Genomic DNA, 19,624 nt, shown 5'->3' with positions numbered 1-19,624 from the left:
TTTTGTTTTTTTTTTCCTTCAGTTTTTCAAAAGCTAAGGGCCCTTGGCAATGGACAATTGACGGATCCTTTTCAAAAACAATGAAATGAGCAAGGATAGCAGTTTTTCTTAAAGCAAACTATAGAAATATTGTAGCATTTTTTTTTTTTTAGAAATGGTACTTTCCATTCCCATCATAATCATATTATGTTAGTATTTTGGTTCCTCATGGATATTCCTCTGACCTCTTTTTAGCTCTTCTGAGTAGCTGTATGCTTCCTTTCACATGTTCATTTATTCATTCAACAGATGTTTATTGAGCACTTACTGTGTGCCAGGCCTTGTTCTGATTGCTGAGAATTCAGCAGTAAGCAAGACAGACAAACTCTCTTACCCCACTGGAGTTTATATTGTTAGAGGCAAAGAGAAATAAACGAGAAAAGCATATATTGTGTTGATATAAATATTGTGGAGACGTATAAAGCAAGGAAAGAAGATAAAGGGAGTGTTGGGGGCAATGGCAAATTTAAATGGAGTAGCCAGGCGAAGTCCTCATTGAGAAGGTGACATGAATTGCAAAGACTAGAAGAAGGTAAGGGAACATGTATAGCCTGCCCTCTGTTTCAGTGGGTTCTGCATCTGTGGATTCAATCAACCATGGGTCAAAAATACTTGGAAAAAAAATTCCAGAAAGTTCCAAAAATTAAACCTTGAATTTGCTGTGCACCAGAACTTATTTACGTAGCATTTACATTGTATTTACAACTATATACATTGCGTTTACATTGGATTAGGTATTGTAAGTGACCTAGAGATGTGTATGTGGGAGGATGGTCATAGATTATATGTAAATATTGGGCCATTTTATATAAGAGATTGAGCATCCTCAGATTTTGGTATCATCTAGGCCTGGAACCAGTCCTCCTCAGATACCAAGGGACAACTGTGGTATTAAAGGGAAGATCATCGCAGGCAGAGGGAACAGCAAGCAAAGACCCTGAGGCCCAAGAGTATCTGGCATGGATGAAACAGAGTGAGGGGTGGGTGCTGGGAAGCCACTGGATGACTCTGTTAACAGAGGTGGGACATGATCTGACATGTTTTAGAAGGATTTTTTTGGTGAAACACAATTCAAATGCTTCTTGGATCTGTGTCTCCTGGCATTTCATTTAAAAATTTTTGCATATTTGATCCCTTTGATGACTGGAATAAATTTTGCTGTAGTAAGGGCTTGATGTATTGCTATACATCTTTATGCTTTGAAGGGGTTTCGTCTATCTTGTAAAACTTTGAATTTATTTTAACTTGTAAGGACACTTAGTCCCCAAAGAAATCTTTTCCTCTAGAGATAGAACAACTTACTTTTAATCAAAATGTGAAAATAAAAATAGTGTTATTGCCCTTTAAAACGTGTGTGTGAATGTAAATGAACAGTTTGGCAATTCTTCCAAAAGTTAATACGGTTTAATGGTTAAAAATAGTAACATATAATTACCATAATGACCCAGCAATTCTATTCCTATGTTATATACTCAAGAGAAGTGAAAACATATGTTCACACAAAAACCTGAACACTAATGTTCATGGCAGCATTATTCATAATAGCCAAAAAATAGAAAAAACCTGTCTATCAACTGATTAATAGATAAGTAAATGTCATATATTCATGCAGTGGAATATTATTCAGTCATAGAAAGGAATGAAATACATTCTACAACATGGATGAACCTTGAAAACATGCTAAGTGACAGAAGCGAGACACAAAAGACCACATATTGAATAGTTTTACCCATAGTGACTAAAAACATTGTTTAGTGGTTGCTAGGGGCAGTGGTTAGGGAAAATAGTCAGTGTCTGCTTAATGGATACTGGGTTTCCCTTGGGGTGATGAAAAAGTTCTATAACTGGATAGTGTTGGTTGCACAACATTGTGAAGTGTAGAGTGTACAGTGTACAGTGAAGTGTAGAGTGAATTTTAAGGTGTGTGAATTGTATCTCAATTTTCAAAGAAAGATACCAGTTAAAAAAGTGTGCACACCCATATGTATGCAAGAACAACTGAAACAACATCTGTAGATCTTATTTTGAAAATCGAACTGTTTTTTCCAGTAGAAAGTTGATGAAGCAAAATCACATTAGACTTGGTTTAGCTTGCTTTGCTTAAAGAGACAGAATTAAGATACTTAGATCATTCAGGTAGAAATTGGAAGCAGTTTGTGATCCAATACTTGGCAAGTCATGAGTGAGTCTTAATTTTTTTTAAATACCCAATTTCATGGAGATGACCTAGATAAGCAAAAGAAAGCTCTATGATTATCATTTCTATGGGTTTCAGAGAGCAGGAACCAGTTTATAAACAAGTTTATTAGATCTTTTTTTTTTTTCCAGTCATTATTGTGTTTATTTACCATAGCATTTTTTTTTTTTTTGCTTTTTGAAAGTTTATTAGATCTTAAGTCGATAATGATGGATTAATTTTTTTCTCCATACCTATGATTTAAAAAATGGAGAACTCAGTTCCCAATAATTTTTTAAGCCAACCCAAGATGATGTTTGCCTTCTTAAAAACATTATTACCATCAAAGAGTTGGTTGTTGAAGAAGTACATGAAAGGATTATCTTTAACTTTCAGGTACCACTTACCCTAATGTTATTTTTTATTAAGATATAATTCATATATCATAAAATTCACCCTCTGATTTTATTATGAATATACATATATTCATATATTCCTTTATTAGAATAAAAACTTCTAGAGAATAGAGATCCATATTATTTGAATGGCTTGATATGTTTTCAGCATTTTAAGGGAGACATATGTGAACCAGACAAGAACTGTAGTGGGGAAGATAGACACTTATATAACTGACTCAAGCACCAACCTGAGAGCAATGCTATAGCAACAATTTAAAGGAAGAGCAGGTGGGTACAGAGAAGGGAAATGTTTATCCCACTGGGGAGAAATAGTTCATGGAGGAAGATGGCATTTAACTTGAGCTTTAGAGAATCTCTCAAATATTGAAGAGAGGAGTAAATTACTGACCAAGATAACAGACTATGCAAAGGCATGTGGATCTGTGGGATGGGTGTGGTGGGAGAGAAAACAGGAAAGGTAAGGTTGAGAGCACCAGATCATGAAGGCCTTGGGTGCTATTTTAAGAAATTTAGGTTTTATTCTGTGGCACTTATTTTAGCTGATGAGAGGCAGAATCAGATGTCTGAGATTAGTGTTGTGAAGAGTGTTGTGATAGAGGGTCTCGGCAAAGACAAGTTAGGCATTTAGAGATAAGCAAATGAACTAAGGCAATGGCTTTGAGATTAGAAAGGAAAGAATGGAACATTTTGGAGACAGAAATCCATACAACTTGCAGAACAATGCAGAGGTTGAGGGAGCATTTGATTACCATGGGTAGAAATTTAATGTTTTACTTTATTTCCAATACTTTGATTTATGACAGAAGATATACCTGTAATACTAGAAATTAAGTGGATTCAGTAAGTCTTTTCCATACTGTACATAAAAGACTTTAGAAATGTGTATTTCTTAGTTTTCTTTAATTTTTACTGCTTGTCAACTGTTTCTCAGTTTTCAAGGCTTTAAATTTGTTTTTATTTGTACATTTGGAAATGTTGAATAGTCATCATTTGGCACAAGAATAGTCTTTTGTTTCCAAATGAAACTGCCTCCCTATGCTGCGTTTTTTGTGTTTCATTTTAAACTTTTGTGTAGTGGAATAATAAGAAAGAACTGAAGATACTGGGCACTGCAGTATCAAGTATTGTGTAGTGTCATTACAGGAAGTCATTGTTCCATCTTGAAGTTTCCCCTTAATAACATTTAGTGGTTTATCTTGTAACTTCTAAAGTAAACAAATGGTAAGCACCTGTAAGAAACAATTAGAAATGTCAAAAGAAGCACATGCAAAATCATTTGTTTTTTCTATGTAAATTTAGTGGAGAATCCAATCCAGTAAGATGTTTTTGCACATTTACTTAATGAAAAAACTAATATAAGATTTGGCTCCTCTGATGTTTCTCATAGCTTATTTATAGGCATGATTGACCATTTTTGTTTATTTGTTTGTAGCTCCCTTTAATAAAACATGTACAAAGAGGGTGTTATATTAGGAAATAATGATTTTATAAATGGGCGAAAGAAAATACCAGACTTGACAGAACTGACTTTTAAAGTGTTGCAGTGTAAAACTTGCTTTCATGCTTAAAACTTCTAAGTATTAAAAAATGTTTAAAATGACTTATTCAAAAGCAACTCAATAAAATTAAAAATATTTTATGAATATACAATATAATGAAAAGTTTAAAAATCAGAAATATGAGAGCACCCTTACTGAGTTTTTAAAAGGAAGAATGATTTTATTAACTTGATTTCTAAGGTAAACTTATTGAGTCACATTTTTACAAAATCAATTTCATTTTTAAATATTTGAAATTAAATTTTGTGTATGAAATAACAGGACGTGGAACAAAATCCAAAAGACATAAAAGAGTATACAGTGAAAAATAAGTCTTCACCCCACCCCTAAACTACTCCATTCTCTTTCTTTCTTGTATATTATTCCAGAGATAATTTTCCATTGTTTATTTTTAAGTTCCTGAATCAAGGCTTTGCCTACCTACACCTGGTGGATGAATTGCTGCATAAGAAATACAGCTTTAGGCTCAAAACAACCTGGGGAAATAGCCAGCACTGTTCCTCCTCCTAGGTGATTTCTAGATTCATTGTCTCTTTTTGTTAGAGTGTGCTTTCCTAGCTTCCCCTCCACTTAAGGCAGAGATATTGAAAGTGGGAGGTGGTAATTGTAATTATCTTTCACTCATATTGTTCCCTAGGTAATGACAAATAACTTTTATGAAATCATACATGCTAACAAAGCAAATTCCAGCTGAGAAGTGCTCCCAGGGAAAAACATCCTCTAGTAGGAAGGGCAAAGAATGGTCAGGCTTTCCCATCTTTGTGCATCTACCCTGTTAAGCCAGCTAGCTGGGCTAGACCCCTTCTAAAGCTTTACTTTTAATTTTTTAGTACTTGGCATTATTTTGTTGACTCTCCTTTTGGCTACTTACCAAGTCATAAGATTTTCTTCCAAGCCTTGGGATTACCTGACTCTAAAGTTTGTTACTAGACTTTATTTTCTTCTTTGGATGATATTTAATAGAATGCTATTCCTAAGCAGGTACTGTTAAGTAATAGTTTCATATTTTGTGTCTCTGTGTGTGGAAGGGGAGGTCCTTTTTAAAAATTTTCCAATATATTTCAAAAATTTTTACCAGTTATCTTTTATTGGGTGTTGTTCTCAATTAGTGTATGAAACTATTCAGCAGTGATCAGGTCCTTCAAGGAAGGGTGTCAGGCAAAGATCATGGTCAGGAAAGCAGAGTGCATCCTCTGCTCCAGACCCTCTTCAGTGATACTTGCATAGCTACTCATGTTTGAGTTCCTTCTAAGAAAGGCAGTATTTGAAAATCACGTAAGTGACCAGCACCATACAAACCCCAGCCGTGCTTCCTTTCTTCACAATGACATACTTGCCGTCATACCAGCAATAACCTCTCTGAAACACTCCAGCAATGCCTTTAGGGGCATAATTCTACATCAGTATCCAGCTTGGCAGCTCCCCTGTTTTAACATCCTTGAGTTTCCTTTTCACTGGTACCACTGATGCCATCTTGCAGTCTGCTGTCTTCCAGTAATTTTTATTGTGGTAAAATACACATGTAATCTACCATTTCATCTATTTTTAAGTGTATAGTTCAGTAGTATTAAATACATTCATAATGTTGTATACCCATCACCAGCATCCATTTCCAGAACTCTTTATCTTGTAACACTAAAATTCTGTACCCATTAGACAATAACTTCCCATTCCCCCCTTATATATTTCTGGATCAAAAAAAATTGTTTTAAGAGCAAGGTTTTGGGTGATACAAAATCTATTATTCCTATACTTAATCATGATTATAATTTGAAACTCTCTATACAGGTCTGTATCATGCAGCAAAGATTATAACTGACATTTAAGACCCTAGACTTTTGACAAGAGGCACAGAACCTATGTCCTTTGACACATTTCCAAGTGAAGAATCATAGCTTCATAACTAGAAGGGACCTCAGCCCTCATCTGTGCTGATTCTACGTTGGTAGATGAGAGAGAGAGGTTAATATTTATGGGAGAAGCAGGAATCAGCAAACTGGTGCTAGCCAACCTCTGCCTCCATGACCCAATAAAAAGGAAGTTTCCCCAGTATTAGAAGTAGGGGCTCCACAGGTTTGAAAATCCCATTAGATGCTAAAATTCTGCCTTTGTTGAATCGTTCAGGCTTTCTGCTATGAGTAGAAGTGGAAATTCTCTATAACCATTAACATTTGAAGAGGCAAAGTTTGGGAGAGTAAAAAGGAGGATGAAATCTAGACTCATACAATTTTGGAAACCCTCACTTCATTTTTATGGATGAAGGACCTGGTTTGATTGAGTGAAAAGACATGCTCAAGGTAACATGTCACTTGTGGCTGGTCTAGACTCACAGCTGTGATTCCCGACTCTTGGTCCAGTGCTTTTTCTACTTTATCACATTACCAGCCATCACAACACCCCATTCATGCAATTCTGGGGTGAGGGAGTTCACTAGACTTCCCTGAAGCAAGGTTTAGATAGGATGAGAGACCTCAGTTTCCTAGGGATTTGAATCTGTTTTTCAAGAAATGGTAACTTTGTTTTAATCTTTCATTAAATTAGGGAGTGTTTTTTGTAAATAAGATTTTTTCCTTAAATTCTGGAATGTGTTGTGAACTTTCTTGCTATCTTAAAAAAGCTTTTCTGATCTTCTATAAATTGCTCCAGTTTAAGCATGCTCACCAATGAAGCAAGTCATGTACATGGTAAATGTTTCTGACATGTTTAGGAACATTATACTGAAGACTCAAACTGGATGTATTTGGCTGCCTTGACTTTTTTCTTTTGGAAAAGAACATATTTAAATGAGAAACAGTTTTCCAATGAGAAGGAAAAATTTTAGGTCATTTGTTTGAGTAAAATACATTATAGAATTTATGGCCCCAATTTTCCATTATTTTTACTAAATGGCCAATACATGAAGCACAGTGAAGGAAGAAATCAGTCATATTAGAAATGTTAATGTTTTAATCAAATTTTGTGGTTAAACTAATTTATCAAATAAGATTTTTAGCCATCAAGAATACATTTTGTCTGTGTTGCGTTATACCATGGACTTTGGATGGAATCTCAGATTTTTTTGTGTTTGCGATAGCATTTGGTTTCCTGACAACAGTTTTAGTAGGCAGTTGCAAGATACCCTGGTCTTTTCAAAATATGTCTATGGCCTTCTATAATACACCATTCTGAGGAACTAAAAAGATTCATTGTTATAGTTGGGGTCTAAGTAAAGTATAATTGGTTTTGACTTTATTACGAGTATAATCAGTTTTAATAGGAATAGGTACAAGGTCAAAGTACTTACTAGAGAACTTCAGTGTTTTATTAAGTTGATTTAAACTATTCCGGTGCTAGTTGTTTCATGGTGACAGTTATTTGTATTTAAAACCTACGTCCATTTTTATGAAAACCATGTAGTATTTCTTTTAGCTTACTAATTTTTTTAAGCTTCTATTGGTGCTTTTTCCTGAGATTTTTGGTCCATAGAGAATGAAATGTCTTTTAAAGAGAAACTTCAATTGCCTAAAATGTTAGGGGTCCTTTAATGGGAGAGTACCAAATGATTAAGCATACAAAGGGGTTTCAGGGATGTATTGGAAACAGTGACTTCTGGGGTGGGTGCTGAAGTTGGCACACTTTGACTCCCCTATCTTCAGTGGTCTACTGTACTTAGAATCAACATTCAGAATGAAGACCCTAATATTTTGCACAAGTCTTAAACAGTAAAGGTAAATATGTTCACGAATATATAGGAAACCAGAAGCTGAAATGATGACTTTTTAGATTTTGGGGAGCATGAGTGAGAAGGCTGCATTTGTTTTGCTTATTATTGTAAGAATTAACATTTCTGTACCATTTCTGATCAGAATAATTAATTACTTGGGTTTCCCCAAAGTGTGTTTTTTTTTTTATAGCCCACTACATTTTATTTTAAGAAGTTTCATCAAAGGAACCTAGGCCTTCTGTTCAGGGATGGCTTTTGTACAGACTACCTGTATAGTTTGATCTGAAGTCTCGTAGGAAGGCCCTGGGCTACTACTGTCCCCTCTCCCAAAATACAAATGTAGTTTAAAATTTTCTAGTAGCCATGTTAAAATTCACACATGTTTCTTTGTATTTTTTTATTTAACACAATTTAGAAATATCTTTCAACATGTAATCAATATTAATGAAGTATTGATTCATTGAAATATTGATTTAGTGAAAAATTAATGAAATAGTTTGCTCTTTTTTATATACCAAGTTTCTGAAATCCTTTGTATATTTTGATTATAGCACATCTCAGTTCCGACTAGCCACATTTCAAGTGCTTGATGGTCACGTGCAGCTGGTGGCTACCAAGCTGGATGACACAGCCCTAGACAATCCTTCTGTTTTGTCCCATGTCAGTGTTGAGGATTCTTCCACTAGAAGTTTATTTGGGGAGTCTAAAGTCTTGGCATCTCTAAGTATGCTCTTCTATAATTGAGTGAAAAATGAAAGACTCCATAGAGAAAAAAAAATTCTCAATCATGTTTGTTTTGACCATTTTTTGCCTTTACAATGTGATAACAAAAACCGAACTGCTGAAGAAATGCAAGTATTATTGAAAGAACTTTAGAGGGCAGCAGGTTCAGTTGGTTGTGCTTACGTGAAGAGAGCTGGGGTAGAAAAGGAAGAGTAGTCAGCACTGGGTAATACCAATAGGACAGGATTTACCATTGAACATGTCTGACTTGGAATCCTGCTGGCTTTGAGCAAGTTGCTTCCCTTCTCTGAGCCTTGATACTTTATTCATATATTAGAATTAGGATAAAAATATCTATCTCTTGAGTTGCTATGAAGGTTAAATAAGATGACATGTGAAGTACTTTCTGTGTATCTGGTACCTATGAGGTGCTCAGTAAATTTGTTTTGAGTAAATGATTGTTGCTTACGTACATCCCCCTCTCCCAAATCCCTGCTTATAAGAGGAAGAGGAAGGAGGCATGCCTAAAATGAATGTTGTAATATATTAAAAAAACTCATCTCATTTACTAAACTGACTAGGATTCAGTGTTTGTCCAGAGCAAACTAGTCCCTAAGCATTGTGGTTAATTGAGATTTTAATTCAGGACCACTATCTGAAAGGTTCCCTTGGCAATGATGTGAAATAGTTCATACTCTACATTGTTGAAGTAGTAAGAAATGAATTTTGCCATTTTATTTCAGTATACTTATTTTAATAATCAGTGAAATAGCATCTGTAAATGTTTCTAAATTTGTTTCAATTATGTAAGAGAAAAACCTCAATTATTAAAGCTACCTCTTTATCTTTTTCTAGATATAATACAAGTGCATCATCTTCCATTTCTTTAAAAGTTTTATCACAGGGGTTATTGCAATTTGGAATTTAAGTATGTTTTGCATCTACTTCAGAAGACTGGTTTTCAGAGTAATAGCATCCTGATTGTAAACTTGTGTGGTAGTTGGAACTAAAGGAAAAGTTTTCTAAATGGAAGAAAAACTGTCACTTGGTGACTAAGCTTTACAATGCAAGTGACCTATTGTTCTTGCTCAGGCATTAACATCAATTTGTATTTTTAGATGAACGAGGACTTTTCTGTGACATTAGCTGTATAGCGTGTTCTGAATCTATTTAGGAGGAGGGAGTTTTCAATCATACATATATTTCTGATTTGCTATGCATTTTGAGAAATTTACTTTATTTGTAAATTTGAAACATCATTGAAATGCAGGAAAGCATGGAGTGTTCTGAATAGATGATTAGATTAGATATGAACTTTTCGAAGCTTATAAGCACCCAGTGTGTAGGCCACATCTGTGATAATGTTCTTGGAAATCGGTCACATTTGAAGATTGAGTTCTTTGCCAGTAGCATCTGGTTGCACTTTACATTACATACTTTGAAAGTACTTTTTGAATTGCAGAAAAGCAAACCATATGACACAGACTTTTTTCCTGATTGAAACTTGTTTACAGTTACAGTTCAACTTCAACAAACAACATAACTAAAGGCATAATTGTCCAAATTCATGGGTTATCACTGGCACCTCAGAGAGAAAGGATTCTTAAAGTTATCAGCTTTTCATATTATCCAGACTTTTACATTATTCTAGTGACCCCTTACAAAAAGTTCTTTAAGGTTTGTGGAATTTGAAAGGTGCTGACCTGATTGGAATACACTCTGCTAATGGACAATCAAGAAACGATGTTGATGTGATTGGCATTCCTCTGCCAATTTCTTACAGTTCTCAGCAGGTGTCACTGGTTACATCCTTGAGTATATATTTGTCATAGCTGGTTGTGTGAGCTTTTGATATAATAATAGTAACCTAGGGCTAGGGCTAAAGAAGATTTGTGAGATGATTTTAAGTGGCATGGATCATGGAACTAGACAAAATATGTCCTTGGTTTCCTTGAGAGTTCCTTTTCAGCACCCCTTTTTTGCTTTCTTCCTCTTGACGTAACAGGTCTCAGATAATTCCTGCTGAAATGTTAGCTGATTAGTTCACTGCTTTCCAGAGATGTTTAATTTTAAAGGTGAGATCTTTTAATAACTAGGCTTTCAATGTCTTTAGTGAGATAGTGGAGTAACAAGTATTAGGGTAGATTCTTTGGACTGGGCACAGGCTTGGTGTCAGGATTGTAGAGCCCCACTGTCCAATATGGCAGCCACTAGCTGCATATAGCTACTGACCACTTGAAATGTACTAGCCGTAATTGAGATGTGCTGCTAAGTGCAAAATACACACTAGGTTTCTGAGACTTAGTACTAGAAAAAGACTGTAAAATAACTCAATTTCTAATATTTATTGCTTGTTGAAATCATGGTATTTTGATATATTGGGTTAAATAAAATACATTACTAAAATTAATTTCACCTGTTTCTTTTTATGTTTTTAATGTGACTACTAGAAAATTTTAAAGCAATTGTGGTTCTCATTACATTTCTATAGGACAATGCTTTTATAAAGACAAGAGAGTTTATGTTGTGTTCTTACTGTTGGGACCTTGCAGAGGTTCAGGGAAATGCTCCCTCAGGATGCCTTAGCTACAGCTGTTCCAGCTGACTTGGCTGGGCCACTTTGTATTACAGTGCTGTTTTGAGAGCTATTGCCTACAAGCAGCCATTGTCTCTCCTTCTCTAACTCTCCAAATTTATGAGTTGTTTTTTTTTTTTAAAGTTACTCTGCCCACCACCTCTAATGGTTACTAACTCCTGACCAGCTTCTTCTTGAAGACAGGTGATTAAAAAAATAAAATTATGGCTACTATTTATTGGGCACTTGCCATGTACCAGATACTGTGCTAGATACTTTAGATAAAATCTTGAATCCTCACATCAGTTCTTCAGGATTGATATTATAAATGAGAAAAGAGATTCAGATACATTGTGACTTTGCCCTGGGTCACCCAGTAAGTGGCAGAATCAGGATTCCATCCCAAATCTGTCTAATTCCAGAGCCATTTTTCTTTCTGCTGTATTACATTCTGCTTACTGTGGTTTTCCATTAACTATGTGTGTACTTTAGTCTGAAACAGAGTGCTTGTATATAAAGAAGTCCTTTGCCAAGTGTTGTCTGATCTTGAATTGATTTCCTTTGTCTTGGTGAATGACTTCAGTGTCCCTCACTCCAGGTCACCTCCTCCCCTAACTAGAACCTAGTGAGTGGCCCTGACATTAATGGAGAGACTAAAGCTTACTGACAGCCTGTTGAGCAGGGTAGATGATCTAAAAGCCTGTGAAAGAGCATGTCTTCCACCTGGACAATCAGTCAACAATGTTTCAGTTGCCTTCAGGAAGAGATAGAAGAAGAGAAGTTCTCTGAATGCCAGGAATATCAAATCTTAGACTTAAAAGACTGGCCATGTAAGGAAAGGGCTTTTTATAGACAAAGGAGGTTGAAGTAAAATAATGGGATAGAATAAGCGTATTGAGCTGGATAAGTCTTGTATAATCCTAGATCATCTCTTAATGGCTGTGTCCTTGACATTGTTGCATTAAGAATGAGCAGGGGAAACAGCCCATGTGTTGGCATGATTGTCTATAAATTAGAATAGATGTCATAATTCATGGGATTCTGGAAGGCTGGATGCTGCATTTACTCTGCTGCTGTCACTTAGGCTCAAGCAAGTGGTAGTGACTGAGGGAAAAAAAAAGGGGGAGAAAAGGAAGATCGACGAGGTTGAAGGAGTGAAACTAGATGACGTGGGCCACAGGGAGGTTTGGGCAAGTTCAAAATGTAAAGCCTTTTATACATATACACACATATTTTATTTATAATACTAAAAGTTATATATGCTGTAAAATACTCTTTATTTCAGGAAAGAAACTGTGATAGACTAGAAAGAAAATAAAATTTCTAACAGGTGGTATGGATTAATTTTCCCAGCTCTATCACTACCCTAACTGTGTAACCCTAGGAAATTATAGAATCTGAGTTAGTCATTGTCTTTCTACCTTTCTGGCTTTCCTTTATGATTTAATAAGATTCTGGTGAGTTTGAAAACACTTTGGGTATGCTTACACGTTCTATTCATATTATTAGTTTTATTTATTCTTCATCTGAAGTGTTGCTTACCTGTAACTTCATTGAGAGGAAAAGACGTGTACCCAAGCATGATTAAGGGAAGATAGAGTTAAATGGCCAGCAAGTAGGGACTAATTTGGCTCTCATCCCTAGGCTTTATAAAAGGGACAGTGGCAGCCTTGTGGGCGAAGGGAATGTGAACCTAATTGCTTATTTAATTCAATCATTCATCTCTTTAACCCCTTTTATAGCTTGACTTTTGTAGGTCGATTATATAATGGTGTGAATGTGCAAGCACACATGGTGTTTCTCTTTAAGTGAAAAGCCCTTATTCAATGGCTATTTTAAAAAATGTTTTGATATAGTCATAGTAATAAACCTGGTTTGCATTTCTTTGAGGCTCATGGTCTTTAACTTCCGACCAAGTTAGTAAAGGGTTGCCATAACTACCAGATGGTAGTCTTTATTAATCCAGTGTTAGACACCAACAGACTAACACAGAATGAATGTAAACAAAATTCAAGCACAGAATTTGAAGAATTATTTAAACTGTTCGTCTTTCAAATTTAGTATAAAGAGGATAAGTTGAATATATCCATGTTACCATACAATTATTTGGTTCTCAGGGCAGTCCTGAAATTCATCTTTAATTTGTACTGCATATAAAATCCTGGATACGGGGATATTTTGCCAAATGCCAGTTTGAAATTTACTTGGGATCCATCCAGCTGGCAAATCAGTTGTGCTAATCAGCTGAGCCCATTTCTGGAGAATGGAATTTTATAGCAGGAGCAGTGTCCTTGAAGTATAGTTACTTTAAAAATAAATTAACTTTTAATTAAAAAATTCTCATGTGCTATATTGAAATGTATATACTGTAAACATTGTAGTATATGTAGTGCAAATACTTCATGCATTTTTGTAAATAATAAATAGGGACAGTAAGTTCATTGTATTGTATTCATTTGTTTTTCATTTCTGTTCTGAGTTCCGAAGATCATAACTTGCTTCCCCTTAATCTGTGAACAAGAGAGATACTGAAATGCAGATGGGTTAAACCTAATAACTGTGGGCAGTTAACTTTTGGTATAGAATAAACTCTAAACCAATATTCTGTTTAAGGGGAGCTGGTAGATGGACTTAGCCAAAGACCACTTGGAACAAATGAGAAGGAATTCAGACATCATAGGTGGAGATTAGACCTGAAAAACTAATATGGCTCCTGTTTAACCTCAAAGTTAACCTTGTTTAAATGTTAATATACACTTTCATGTTCATGTTAGAAACCTCATGCCCTAGAGTAGTATGTTCTGTAGATTATTAGTTCCAAAAGACTTCCCAGGGATATTTCCAAATATGTTTAGGAAACTACTTTCTGCACTCTTTCTCAAAGTTCATAATGCACATTAGCATAGCAAAGACTGATAAGTATTGCTAAGTACTGGGTTTACCTTTGAAAAAACAAGCTTAGTGTATCTCAAATATGTCACATAGGCCAGAGAAATCAGTCTCTCTGGTAAATTGTATTAATATCCCATGGAACTCTTGTTTCTTAGAATATATGGATGGAAGTGGGGAGGGGACAGTGTCATTAAGTAATGTGTTAACAGATCTCAACTTATTTTTGTGATTACTCTTTTTTTAAATCACAATTTAAATTATATTTGGCGGTCATAGATATCTTGGCCTGGGGTATGTAATGCTCATGTTTAAAATTTTTCTTTGTAAAATTGCCTTATAAGACAATTTTTATAGAAATGTTCATTTCTATGAGGTTATACCTTTATATTGATATTAACTTATCTTTTGGGGGCATTTTGATGTTTTTTGTAAATGTAATTTTCCTTAGTTTAAAGTTTACATTTACTTCTGATAGGCCAGGTAATTTCTTTAATGAGCTATTTTCTAATACAAATTATATATATAAGAATAAAGTAAGATGTAATTGTTTTAAATTGAACTGTTAGGTAAAGAGATGTTTTTATAGCAATTAAACTAGTCTATAATTGTTTTCATTTGAACTGGAAGGAAAACCAAAGATTCAATAACCCAAGATACTGCCACTAATTAATTCTATAAAATGAGGTCAACGTAGACAATGACACTCTCAGGATAAACAAATTACTTATCTATATCTAACCCTACTATTTATATTCTCTAACCTGAATGTACATCAAGGATTTTAAGCATTTCTTGCTTTTCATGAATTCCTTAAAAATGACATCTGAGAATTTTTTTTAAATGTTACATCTGGATGTGGATCTTGAATCATCCCCAGGTTGGAAAACTGGAAAGTTGTCTCATATTGTGAGTAATAAAAAATACTAAATATATTCAAGTTTCTAAGTGTGAGCCAGTGCATACATTAAATTAAACCAAAAAAGCTTAACCAGCCATGTTTCAGGTTTTGGGATATGTAATGTATAAATATAACCTCCAAGAAAAGAAGTAGCTCTTTTACGTGAACCACCAAACCAAACCATGAGACAATATTTTATTTTCAGTTGTATTTGGAAGACCATGTTAGCTTTGGGCTTGCCATTTGCTGAATAACTAAAAATGGCATGTTTAATGCTAAGTAGTATTTATGACTAGACCATCAAACCCCAAATGGAATTGAAGGAGAGACTTTTTTTTTCTGAAATATAAAATAAACATTTTTTTCCCCTTAGCATTATGTTAGCCAGTACAAAATCCTTAAACTTACTCTCTTGCAGAACATAAAGTAATTATCTCATCCACATGGTTTCCTTTTGTCAGCGGGTCTATCCACAGGATATTGCTTAGCGAGAAAGCCTAAAGATTAGAGATTAACTAACTCCACCAGAAAGGAACTGCTCAGCAACAGAAATGGGATCAAAAATTTTAAAGCCAGGCTAGACTAGCTGACTAAAGAGAAACTGCACTTGCAGAACTGTCCCAGCTACCTGTAGAGGGACGTGCTCTCTCACTACCAGTGACAGCGTTAAGCCTTTTAGACTGGTTCTCAGACTTCAGCGTGCACTGGAAGCAGTTGGTGGGCTTGTTAAACCATAGACTGCTGGGCCACACCCCCACACTTTCTGATTCAGTAGTCTGGATTAGGGCCCGATAATTTGCATTTTGAACAAAATTTCAGGTGATACTGCTGTTCTGAGACCAATTTTGAAAACCACTTGTTTTTTTCTAGACTAGAAAATGTTTTTGAATCTTCTCTTTTCCTTTCTGTCCTTTTCCTCCCTTATGCCACCCACTGGCCCCATCAAAGCCTGGCATCTTCTGTTATGGACTGTCCTAGAAACCCTCTTTTCTTAATGGCTTTTCCTACATTGGTTCCTTTATTTTTTTAACCTCGACAGTGAGGCAGCATTGTATAGTGGAGTCCATTTTTTAAGTTATTATAACTGTACAGTATTTTTACCAGTCTTAGAATTTTTTATACTTTCTCCAAGTTCTGATATTTCTCCTATAAACATCCCATTTCATAATTTAGAAAGTACATCTTCCCTTTAAAGTTGTCACATTTCAACTTTTTTTTGTTCTGTTTTGGAGGTGATGGATGTGTTTATTACCTGGATTGTGGTGATAGTAAAATGAGTGTATACATACATTCAAACTCACCTAATTGTATTCATTAATAACAATTATACCTCAATAAAACTGGTGAGGGGGAGAAGTCAAATATCAAAAATGGGTTTTGATTCTTTATTTCAGGGGAAAGTTAAAACTCCCCTGCCCTTTCTTAACCCAAAGAAAACTCTGGCTGCTCCTCGGTGTAGGCTCTAACAGAAAATCTTAGGCAAAAGTCATGTCAGTAGCCTTCTGAGTCATGTATATGCAGCATCAGTAGGCTCCTTTAAGGTTTAGAGAGGCTAATAAGAAAAGTGCTTTACCCCTTCTTGAGAAAGGGCAAAAAAGTTATCTCTTGAGAGGTGGGATGGAGCTTCTGGGTCTGTGAGGTGGTTGACGCAGGGGTGGATCCTGCTCAGCCTCCAGGGTTGTGCCATGCCCTGAAAAGTGACTGTGTGTGGAACAGAAGGTCATTCTGTAGAGCTGTAGTAATGACTTCTTAGGGAATTGCCACTGTGTGGCCAAGGAAATTGGTGTTTCTCCCATTGCTAGGGAAGGGCTCTGTGTAGCACCTGTCATGCCCAGGCACCTGCCTTCAGGGACAGCCTTATCATGCTTATCTGCCACCACAGACTTCAAGAAATTCTTGAGCAGCTTCAGATCACCTGTGCTGCTTCAACTCCCTACTCCTTGTCCTTGCCAGAGAGACCTATATTTCTTTTCTTTTTGTTGCATGTTTCAGATGTATAGCATTATAATTGGACATCTGTATATACTACAAAGTAATCACCACCACAAGTATAGTTAGCATTCATTTCAACTTTTAAATAGATGATTCTTACTCTCTGGGGTGTTGTCATATACGTGATCTTCCAAATTCACTTTGGCATTTTAAGGCAGGAGGATAGTGTTTCATGGAGGGGCATGCAGATCATTGCCCAGCAATAGAAAGTAGTGTTATGACTAGCCTGCTAGAGTTAGAAGTTAGGTGAGGAGAAACAGAATCTCTCTTCTCAAGCAACTGTTGCTTTAGCCACAAACAATACACAGACTGTTTGTTATCTCAGTCCCTCCCCCACTGTGGTCAGCCAGACTAGTGCTTTTTCACTTTCCAGAAATTGGCAGGTACTGAGTCCTGAGAATGAGCAGGTGGATTTTCTGGGGATGGAGAGTTACAGGAACACTAGGTGCATCTTAAGAAAGTAAGAAAATTCTAGGTGTAAAGAACTGTTCATCAATGTTAGAGGTCTTTGTTCAGCTTTCTCATTTTACATAGTAGGAAATGGAACATTTCCCAGACTTGCTCACAGTCATATAGCCAGTCATTTACAGATCACTTGACCACTGTTTCCATCTTGCCTCAAAGCTGCTTCTGCTCTTTGACACTGACATGAAGGGAAATTATGTGGTACACTCAGATAGTAACTAGCCACATAGTTCAGCTTCTTAAGAAATTAATGGCATATAATACTTATTTTTCAAATCGTAATGTTTTGGGTGTTTTAAAATTTATATAAATCCAAGGAAATCACTGTGCATGATAACATATACTGTGTGCCTGTCTTATTTGGCACTACTTTTTAAAAATGATGTTTGTTTCTGACTGTAAAAAAAAAATACATAAGCCCATTGTGAAATGTTTAGGAAATACGGATACAAGTTAGTAAATAAAAACCAGGAATAAACCATTCCCCAGAGAGAGCCTGTAATGTTAGAGTAGGCTATTGGTGCTTATAAACATCTCCAAAATTTAGTGATTTAATGCAGTGGTTTACTTTTCACTATGCGCAGTTCAGTGTAGATGGGGAGAGTGGTGGTTCTGAGACCCGGGCTTATCCAAATAGTGGCTCCATCCCCAGGGCCTTCAGATCCTGTGCTTAATCTTGGATGTTTTGCAACTGGCCAGTGAGGTAAGAGAGAGAGAATGAAGGAACCCATAGTAGTTTTTAAGAACTAGTGCTCAATCCTGTAACAGCAGTGTGAAAACAATTTTGTATCTTGTTTTATTAAAACATTTGCTTATCATTTGCCCCTAGTCATTAAGTACTACTGGAATATTATGCAGCTCTTACAAACTGTCTCATTATTAGTACTGTTTTTAAACAGATATATAAGATAGCTTCTTTAATCTAACTACCCCTTTAAAAGAACATTTTCTTGATGCACTCTTTCTGAAGGTTTGTGTGTGTGTTAAAACACTTTATACTCTGACTCAGTCCTACTCCAAAGAATTTACCAACAGCACATGTGAAAAATTTGTATGCATAAAGATGAAAATTACATCTGTAAAATAGTGAAAAACTAGGAAAAAACTGAATTTGTATGAAAGGGACTGATAAAGTTACAGTAATTACATGTGACATTGGAATACAGTGCAGCTATTAACAATGATGATTTTTATTTGCTTAGAAAGATGTCACAAGTGGGACTTGAAGGTTACAGAGTAGCATATATAGTATGTAAAATTGAATATGTGAATGTATGTGTATTATCAGAAGAGATAGATGTCCTTATGTTTGTATGAAGGATGTTTACTCAAATGTTAATAGTGATTATTTCTGATTTTTTTCAACTTTTAAAAAATGTTTCAGTAGTTTTAAATTTTATCAGTGAGCTTAAATCAATTTTATAAAATCAATAAAATTAGTAAGATTATTATTAGAAGGTAAAGTATGTTCAGGGTTATTTATATGTTGATTTACTCAATGTTCCCTGTTGTATGTTTTCAGCCTCAGAGTTACACATTCTTCTAGTTACTATGGGACAAAATCATAAGGTTACATTTGTCCTGTAGAAGAAATCCCAATGTAGTTTAGAGCGTCAGACCCTGTATGTAATGGTCTTTTGCTGATAAGGAGCAACCTTAAATGCTGAACTGTAAGCCTCGGATGTGGCAACTATTTTCATTTAGGGATTGCAGGCCCTATGTTATAATGCATCTGTGGGCTATTGCTTTGTTCTGTTACTGAATCATTTCTTACAGAGTTATTGTCATGGGTACCTTTCATTTTATTTACTACTGGATCCTTACCTGTCCATTATATTCTTTCTTAGAAAACTGACTTGATCTGTAATCACAGCTAAAATGTACATATAGGGCCTGAAGTAACTCTGGGAGCCCATGGTCATAGCCCTTCCCTCAGCAACCTCCCTTCTTTCCCTCTCCCCAACACTTCCTCACCTTTCACAGATACCAGGTACCCAGATACCTTTTATAGTTCTGTTTTTTAGTGTTTGAGTTTTTTCCTTTAAAAGTTGATATGTTATTCAAGCTTGACAAATGCTGCTTTAAGGGATTTTTGGTGATACATCGGAGATGGGGGAAGAATTTGTGTGCCTCATTGTTTCCAAGAGGTAAGTAAACATGAGCGCTCTCTGATGTTAAAATAA

The 19,624-nt window shown here is 35.5% G+C and overlaps 1 protein-coding gene and 1 pseudogene across 13 annotated transcripts in view; one reads left to right on the top strand and one right to left on the bottom strand.

Moving 5' to 3' along the window:
* ADD3 (adducin 3) overlaps nucleotides 1–19,624 on the top strand; it is a 116,379-nt gene that overhangs the window by 12,203 nt on the left and 84,552 nt on the right. The window lies entirely within an intron of this gene.
* LOC102508796 lies at nucleotides 5,403–6,173 on the bottom strand (annotated as a pseudogene).

The sequence above is a fragment of the Camelus ferus genome, chromosome 11, assembly GCF_009834535.1.
Source record: "Camelus ferus isolate YT-003-E chromosome 11, BCGSAC_Cfer_1.0, whole genome shotgun sequence".
Lineage (NCBI taxonomy): Eukaryota > Metazoa > Chordata > Mammalia > Artiodactyla > Camelidae > Camelus > Camelus ferus.
Note: the sequence above shows the minus strand (reverse complement) of the source record. Positions and strands in the feature narration are given on the sequence as shown.